Here is a 9,444-nt window from a genome sequence, read left to right as displayed (position 1 = left end):
CCTTGAAAGATAAATCTAGCATTTTCCTAGTGCTTCCCTGATTGATTTTCACAATCACATAATGATAACTGTGCAGAAAACTCAAAGGGTAAAACTGAGGATTTCAGGTAGTTTAGGACATTGGTTTTTAAAAAAAGATATAAAAAAATATCTGTAATATTCACGTCTTCTTGATCTGGCCCTAATTTGTATCCAAGATCATCTCCTTGGAAGAGTTGTTTTTTTTTAAAGTAGCTTTATTAGAAATAAAATTCACACACCACAGAATTTACCTATTTAAAGTGTACAATTCAATGGATTTTAGTATATTCACAGAGTTGTGCAACCATCACCAGAATTTGAGAACATTTTCAACACCCAAACAAGAAACCCCGTGCCCAGTAGCAGTCACTCCACTTCTGCCTCTTCCCAGCCCAACCACTAATCTATGTTTTGTCTCTATAGATTTTCCTTTTTTGGACATTTCATATAAATGGAATCATACAATGCATGGTCCTTTACTTAGCCTAATGTTTTCAAGGTTCATCTGTGTTGTAGCATGTTTCAGTACTTAACTCTTTTATTGCCGAATAACATTCCATTGAATGGCTATGCCATATTTTGTTGATCCATTCATCAGCTGATAGACTTTTAGGTTGTTTCTGCTTTTTGGCTAGTAAGAATAATGCTGCTGGGACTTCCCTGGTGGCACAGTGGTTAAGCATCCGCCTGCCAGTGCAGAGGACACGGGTTCAAACCCTGGTCCGGGAAGATCCCACATGCAACTAAGCCTGTGTGCCACAACTACTGAGCCTGCACTCTAGAGCCCACGAGCCTGAGCCCGCATGCCACAACTACTGCAGCCCGTGTGCCTAGAGCCCGTGCTCTGTAACAAGAGAAGCCACCGCAATGAGAAGCCCGCACACAGCAAATAAAGAGTAGCCCCTGCTCGCTGCAACTAGAGAAAGCCCGCGTGCAGCAACGAAGACCCAGCACAGCCAAAACGTACACACATACATACATACATACATACATAAATAAAAAGAATAATGCTGCTATGAGCATTTCTGTAAATGTTTTTGTGTAGACTTCTGTTTTCAGTTCTCTTGGATGGAATTACGGGGCAAATATTAACTCTATCTTTAACCATTTGAGAAACTGCCAGACTGTTTTTACAAAGTGTAGGCATCATTTTACATTTTAGTCAGAAGTGTATAAGGACTCTAATTTCTCCACATCCTTGTTGTTGTCTGCCTTTTTGATTACAGTCATCCTAGTGGGTGTGAAGTGGGTATCTGACATTGGTTTTGATTTGTCTTTCCGTAATGATTAATGGTGTTGAACATCTTTTCATGTGCTTTTGGCTGTTCTATCTTCTTTGGAGAAATTTCTATTCAGAGATTTTGCCCATTCTTTTGGAGTTGATTTACTTGTCTTTTTATTATTGAGATGCAGGAGTTCTTTATTCTAGATACAAGTCCCTTATCAGATATATGATTTGCAAATATTCGCTCCCATTCTATGGGTTGTGGGTTTTCCCTTTCTTGGTGGTGGTCTTTGCAACACAAAGTTTTAAATTTTGTTCAAGTCAATTTTATCTGTTTTTTCTTTTGTTACTTGTGCTTTTGGTGCCTTAGCTATGAAACCACTGAAAACTTTTTACACTGCTATAATAATCGTGAAAAAGCAGGATGGAGCAGATGTTGAGGTAAAAAATGAAGTTTTCAGTTTCAGCTCCTGTGAAATAGAATTGGAGACACCTGGTCACAAGTTGAACCAATCCTAAGACACTGTGTGCTGTGCGTCTGTGTCAGGTCTCAGTGACACGAGCCAAGGAATAGCAGCAATGTTCCCTGGAGGAAGAAAACAATTCTAGCTCAGTTTTCTCTATAACTACAATTACAGCCAGTAAGCATACTAGCTGTTTCAGGAATTCTCAAATATTTTGTCTCCCTTCATTAATGCTGTTAAGTTTATCAGACATGGGCCTTGATTTTGGTCGTATGTATGACTTACAGTTTAATAACCATGATAAACATCTATACAGAACAAGTTTATGCTTAAGTCAATCCAGGCCTAGAGAACTAGTTCTGAAACTCTCCAGTTTGATCCTAAAAGCAGCAGCACCAGAGCCTGGTCTCCAGATTTCAACCTTACAGGTGTACCATCTAAGGTAACTGATAATATGGGGCAATAAAATTCCACAGTCCAAGAGAGTTTATTCACAGCACACACTCTGGCACATACAGCCCTCCCATCCACAGCAGTCACATGGTTACTAAACAAAAATGATATAAAAGGAAAAATTATATTTGTTTTCTGGGCCTTTTCTGGGGTGTGGGGGGAACATAAGGAGATAGTTAATTTCTCCTCTAGGCTTACCCTACTTTCATGTAGGCCCGAACTGTGGAGGTCAGTACTTATTTGCAGCCTGATAGTTGAATATTTCCTGAAGGCCTAAAGCAAGTTACAGGCTTGGAAAATAAGATTTGGCCAGGTAACCAGCATTATCCTAAGTTTGGAACCAGACGAATAAGCTGGGGAGCACTTACACCGCACTATGTTTTTTCTTTATTGTTTAACCTCTTCTTCTTTCCCCACTTCCTTTCTTTCTCTGTCCTAACTTTCCTTTTTTCTTTTCTACTTCTCGTGCTTTATGTCTACAGGTATTATCCAAAAATATTACTTCACGCCCTCCTGTTTATACTTTGGGTTAAAGATGTACAGACTGCTGTCCAGAAGAATCTGCTGATACTATTTGAGAAGGAATTTTTTACCCATTATCTTTGTCTGTTAGTCTCAATTTGTGAAAGAAAAAGTAAATGCCATCAGAAACATTTTAATTTCGTTTTCCTTGAACCCTGGCTCCCACTGACTTTTGCTTCTTCACTATTAACTTCACTTCAAAGATCTTTCTTGATTCCCTGTCACTCCCCAAATTCCAAATGCTATTACTAACTATTCCATTTAATGTATATAGGAAGGTTATAGCAGTCAATTGGAAAAATCTGGCTTCTAACACTTTTGTTAGAAATACATGATCACCATTAGAAATAAAGTATTATAAAGAGTTTGCTCCAATCCCACTACTGGGCATATACCCTGCCCTGAGAAAACCATAATTCAAAAGGACACATGTACCCCAATATTCATTGCAGCACTATTTACAATAGCCAGGACATGGGAACAACCTAAATGTCCAACGAGAGATGAATGGATAAAGAAGATGTGGTACATATATACAATGGAATATTACTCAGTCATAAAAAGGAACGAAATTGGGTCATTTGTAGAGATGTGGATGGACCTGGAGTCTGCCATACAGAGTAAAGTAAGCCAGAAAGAGAAGAACAAATATTGTATATTAATGCATATATGTGGAATCTAGAAAAATGGTACAGATGAACCTATTTGTAGGGCAGGAATAGAGACGTAGATGTAGAGAACAGACATGTGGACACAGAGGGAAGGGGAGGGTGGGACGAATTGGGAGATTAGGTTTGACACAAATACACTACCATGTGTAAAATAGATAGCTAGTGGAAACCTGCTGTATAGCACAGGGAGCTCAGCCTGGTGCTGTGTGACAACTTAGATGGGTGGGATGAAGGGGTGGGGTGGGAGGGAGGTCCAAGAGGGAGGGGATATAGGTATACATATAGCTGATTCACTTTACTGTACAGCAGAAACTAACACAACATTGTAAAGCAATTTTACTCCAATAAAAAAAAAAGTTTGCTCCATTCATTCTACCCAATTCTTTTACAAAGAACTTAAAGCAAATTGAACAGTTAACATATCAAGGAAAATTTAAATATTTGGGGAACTTTTTCCCTTCTTTCCCAGAACACATTTCACGCTTTATTCCACAAAGATTAAGGTGTTGAAAAGCAAATGGGGAAGATAACATATATGTATAATAATTTCCTTCACAGGATAACTCCACCTATCTATATTCACACAAGTATACTCTAATTATTAAAGTACATAAATTCTTTGTCTAGTAATAAAATAAAATATTGTGTGTATATAAAGTTCTATGTACAAATATATATATAAGCATATAGAGTACCAATACACGTTTTCATTTGAACCTTGCATTAATTATTTCTTCATAACCAATTATGCCCAAACTTAGTGGTTTAAAACAACACATTTACTATCTCATAATTTCCATGGATCAGGATTCAGGAGTAGCTTAACTGGGTGATCTGGGCTCAGAGTCACTCATGAGGTTGCAGTCAAGATGCTGGCCAAGGCTGCAGTCATCTGAAGGCTTGACTCACATGACTCGGCAGGAGGCCGCAGTTTCTTACCACATGGGCTTCTCCATAGGGCTTCTTGAGTGTCCTCAGAACATGGTGGTAGCTGGCCTCCGCCAGAGTGATCTCAGAGAGAGGGAGATGGAGGTGACAGTGTCTTTCATGACATAGGCTTGGAAGCTACACTGCATCACTTTCACATTGGTCATACAAGTCAGCCCTTATTCAGTGTGAGAAGGAAATGCACAAGGGCGTGAACACCAAGAGATGGGGATCATCCGGGCTATCCTGGAGGCTGGCTATTATAAACACCATTTGCGTTGTGCACAAAACAGATAATGGCCGCATAAGGGCACTTATCAAAGACCTCTAGTTCTCTCACAGGCAAGACAGACTAGGTCAGAGGTCAGCAAACTTTTTCTTAAAGAGTAATAGTAAATATTTTTGACTTGAAGGCCACACAGTCTCTGTTGCAACTATTCAACTCAGTTGTAACATGAGAGCAGCCATAGACAATACATAAACAAATGTGCATCACTGTGTTCCAATAGAATTTTACCAAAACAGCTGGCCTGCAGGCTGTAGTTTGCTTGACCCTGGACAGCAATAATTTATACTCAATGGCTTTAAACAACAAAGGTTTATCTGTCACACTATGTTTCCATCACAGGTCTTCAGAGAGACTGTTCATTATGGACTTTTAAGAATTCAGAATTATGGAGCATCACATGCTTCCATGACCACTGAAGCAGAAAACAGGAATATGGCAAATCCCTCACTGGCTTTTAAAGCTTCCACCTGGAAGTGACATCACTCCCACTCTCATTTCTTTGGCCAAAACAAGTTGCATGGCTACCCCTAACTTCATGGGATCAAGGCAGTACAAACCTAGCATGTGCCCAGAAGGTTGGTGAAGCTGATATATTTGGTGAACAGCACTTATAACTAATCCTCTTGCTCTTGTTCCACCACTAGACCTCTTTCCTTTTTAACTGAAAATGACACTGTTAGCAATGTTGTGAGAACCCACTGTTAGAAATGTTGTGGAATTCTAGACTGTAAAATGTATTTTTTTTTTTTTTTTTTTTGCGGTACTCGGGCCTCTCACCATTGCGGCCTCTCCTGCTGCGGAGCACAGGCTCCGGACGCGCAGGCTCAGCGGCCATGGCTCACGGGCCCAGCCGCTCTGCGGCATGCGGGATCCTCCCGGGCCAGGGCACGAACCCGTGTCCCCTGCATCGGCAGGCGGACTCTCAACCACTGCGCCATCAGGGAAGCCCTGTAAAATGTATTTTTAAATCACATTTTGTTACTTTGGTTTTTTTCCAAACCACTCTTGCCTCTGTTGATTCAACTCTGGTGGATCATTCTATCTCCATTGCTTTCAGAAAACATTTATGCTATGTAACTTGTTTTTTCCTTAGTGGAGAAGAATAAGCATTTCTTCTGCCCGGAATGCAGTGTCCCCACTTCAGCTTCCAATTCAAAGACAGGTCTCCTACTGTTTCCAGAAAGAAAGGAAAAAAAAAGCTGTCATCTGCCTCCTTTCTTGCAAATAGTAGGGAAGTTATTACAAATACTTACTGAATATCTACTACACTTGCATACTATGCTACGTGTTTTGAAGGACAGAAAAAAAATAAATACCTTTTCCCAAAGAGTTTTTAATAGTTATCAACATAATAATAAATATCTGAAACAAGTATGAGCAATACTAGCCTGTATAATTAAGAGCTGAATTGTGGGGACTTCCCTGGTGATCCAGTGGTTAAGACTCCAAGCTCCCAATGCAGGGGGCCCGGGTTCGATCCCTGGCCAGGGAACTAGATCCCACATGCCACAGTGAAGATCCTGTGTGCTGCAACTAAGACCTGGCCCGGCCAAATAAATAAATATTTTTTTAAAAAAGAGCTGAATTGTGAATGACAGGTACTGAGTTGGATAGTAGTAAGATGAAAGGGATGTCAATGAAAGCTGGATTAAACAGATGGGATTCATGGAGGAAGTGTGCTCAAGTTAGCTTCAAAAGTTGGGAAAAAATTTCATTAGGCTTAGGTGGAAGAAGAGGGCGAAGAGAAGAAGGAAATATCTGGAAAAGAAACACAATAACTGAGGGCAAGAAGGTAGCTACTAGTCTGGTATATCCATGAGACAGTAAACGTAACAACCTAAATATAGTGGAAGATGCCCATTTAGAAAGAGCAGGAAATAATTTTTAAAAGATAGGAGATTAGGTTCAAAACAGCAGTCTAAGCAAAAACTTTTGTCTCCCCTCCCTTACAATACACAATTTTAAAGAGCAGTAAAGAATTTTTTAAATGAATAAAGCCATAAAAGCTAAGAGTAACGGGGACAGGACAATAAGCAGACAATAACTTTAATTAAATACTGATGAACTAATGCTAAGGTGAGCGGTAGCCGTCCAGGTAAACCCTCCTCTCTCTGGCTCCCTAGCCTTTCCTTGTAACTAGAAGCGTCCCTGTTTAGCAAGCTCTGCTCATGAACACAGAATTTTCTGTCAAATCTCTTCTGTTTTTCCGGGAAATTAACTAGCAGAAAACAGCCTGATATGTAACAGTTGAAGAAAAAAATCAGCCTATTTCCTCTTTTTCAAATGTTAAAAAAAGCACCCTCACATCACTGGACACACAAGGGAAATCAGCTACATAAAACAGAAAAGAAAAATAAAACCCAAAAAACAGAAGAAGCAAAAATAAAAGCTGACCTCACAAGAACCAACTTGGGTAACAGAAAAAGATTTTTTCAAACCTCTAATTAATATTCTCAGAGGTATTCTATAAGACAGTGAACACCTAATGTAAAAAACAGGGTGCTGGGGGCTTCGCTGGTGGCGCAGTGGTTGAGAGTCTGGCTGCCGATGCAGGGGACACGGGTTCGTGCCCCGGTCCAGGAAGATCCTACATGCCGTGGAGTGGCTGGGACCATGAGCCATTGCCGCTGAGCCTGCGTATCCGGAGCCTGTGCTCCGCAACGGGAGAGGCCACAACAGTGAGAGGCCCGCATACCACAAAAAAACAAAAAACAAAAACAGGGTGCTATAATAAGAGACACTTGGAAAACAAGAAAGTCAAGAACAGCCACTCGGAAATTAAAAATATGCTTGCCAAACTGAAATTTTTTCTAGAACGGTGGTAATATGACATTAGAAAACAGAAAAAGACCAAAAATAAAGCAAAAATATAAAAGACCTAGAGGTCCAATCCAGGTCCAAGATCTAACCAATAGGAATTCCAGAAAGAAAGCTCAAAGAAAGTGCAACAATAGAAGATGTTATAGAAATCATTGAAGAAAATATGCCAAAGCTAAGATAGCCATGAATCTTCAGATTCAAAGGGTATACTGAAAGATAAGCAAGATAATATTAGATGTACTAAGGAAAAGAGAAGATCCAGAAAGCACTCAGAGATGAGAGAAAATAGGTCAACTTCAAAGGAAAAAAAAAATCAGACTGGCAACAGGCTATATGAAATTATCAGACGTCAGAAAAACAACAGAATCTTTTTTTTTTTTTTTTTTTTTTTTTTTTTTTTTTTTAATGCGTTACGCGGGCCTCTCACTGTTGTGGCCTCTCCCGTTGCGGAGGACAGGCTCCGGACGCGCAGGCTCAGCGGCCATGGCTCACGGGCCCAGCCGCTCCGCGGCATGTGGGATCCTCCCAGACCGGGGCACGAACCCGTGTCCCCTGCATCGGCAGGCGGACTCTCAACCACTGCGCCACCAGGGAAGCCCCAGAATCTTTTTTTAAACATTGCTAAAACTACTGGATATTCATATGGGAGTAATTGTGGCACACAGGCTCAGTAGTTGTGGCGCACGGGCTTAGTAAATATGCAAGTTCAAAGATTTGCTTAGACACTACCTAAAAGAAAATACATGAATTGCACATGAAAAAGTGCTCAAAATCATTAGACATTAGAAAATGAATACTAAAATCAACATGAAACATCACAACATATTCATCAATATGGCTGAAATTGAAAAGACTGACAACAACAAATGTTGGCAAGGATTGTGGAGCAACTAGAACTCTCATATATTGTTGGAAGACTATAAAACGGTACAACCCCTTTGCATAAAGATCTGGCAGGTCCTTATAAAATGAAACCTACAGCTATTCTATGACTGTAGACTATGACCTACAGTCTATTTATTTATTTATTTTTTTTTTTTTTATAAATTTATTTATTCATTTATTTATTTTTGGCTGTGTTGGGTCTTCGTTTCTGTGCGAGGGCTTTCTCTAGTTGTGGCAAGCGGGGGCCACTCTTCATCGCGGTGCGCGGGCCTCTCACTGTCGCGGGCCTCACAGGCTCCAGACGCGCAGAGCTCAGTATTTGTAGCTCACGGGCCCAGCTGCTCCGTGGCACGTGGGATCTTCCCAGACCAGGGCTTGAACCCGTGTCCCCTGCATTGGCAGGCAGACTCTCAACCACTGCGCCACCAGGGAAGCCCTACAGTCTATTTATGACTAAGTGTCTGTCCAAGAAAGTTGAAAACTATGCCCACAAAAACATGTGTACAAGAATGTGTATAACAGCTTTATTTATAATAGCTGAAAATTGGAAACAGCCCCCATGTGTCTATCGATAGGGGAATGGATAAACTGTGGTATATTCATTCATACAGTGGAATAGATACAGACTATGATGTAGATGAACATCAAAAACATTATGTAAAAATAAATAAATAAAAACATTATGTAGAATAAAATAATCCTTACAAAGAATGAATACTGTACGAATCCATCTACATGAAGTCCTAAAACAGGCATAATTAACCTATGATTGAAAAAAAACCCAGAATAACGGTTGTCTCTGCGAGGGGCAGGTACAGGGGTTTACTGGAAAGGGACATGAAGGAACATCACGTTCTGTATCTTGATATGGATTTGGGTTGCAGTGTCAAAACTCACTGAATGGTACCCGTAAAATTTTTGCCTTTTGTTGTATACAAATTTTAACTCAAATTAAAAAGTTATAAACAAATATTGAACTCTAGGTAATGATATGCATGCCAAAGTGTTTGGGAGTAAAGTGTAATAATGTCGGAAACTGCTCTTGAAATGCCTAGGAAATAAGATGGATCAATAGATGAATAGAGGGATGAATAAGGGATAGATATTTGATAATGTAAATGCAACAATCCTAGAATCTAGGTGATAGACATATGGGTGTTCACATAA

Source organism: Phocoena sinus, chromosome 11 (assembly GCF_008692025.1).
Source record: "Phocoena sinus isolate mPhoSin1 chromosome 11, mPhoSin1.pri, whole genome shotgun sequence".
Classification (NCBI taxonomy): domain Eukaryota; kingdom Metazoa; phylum Chordata; class Mammalia; order Artiodactyla; family Phocoenidae; genus Phocoena; species Phocoena sinus.
This window is presented reverse-complemented; position numbering follows the sequence as displayed.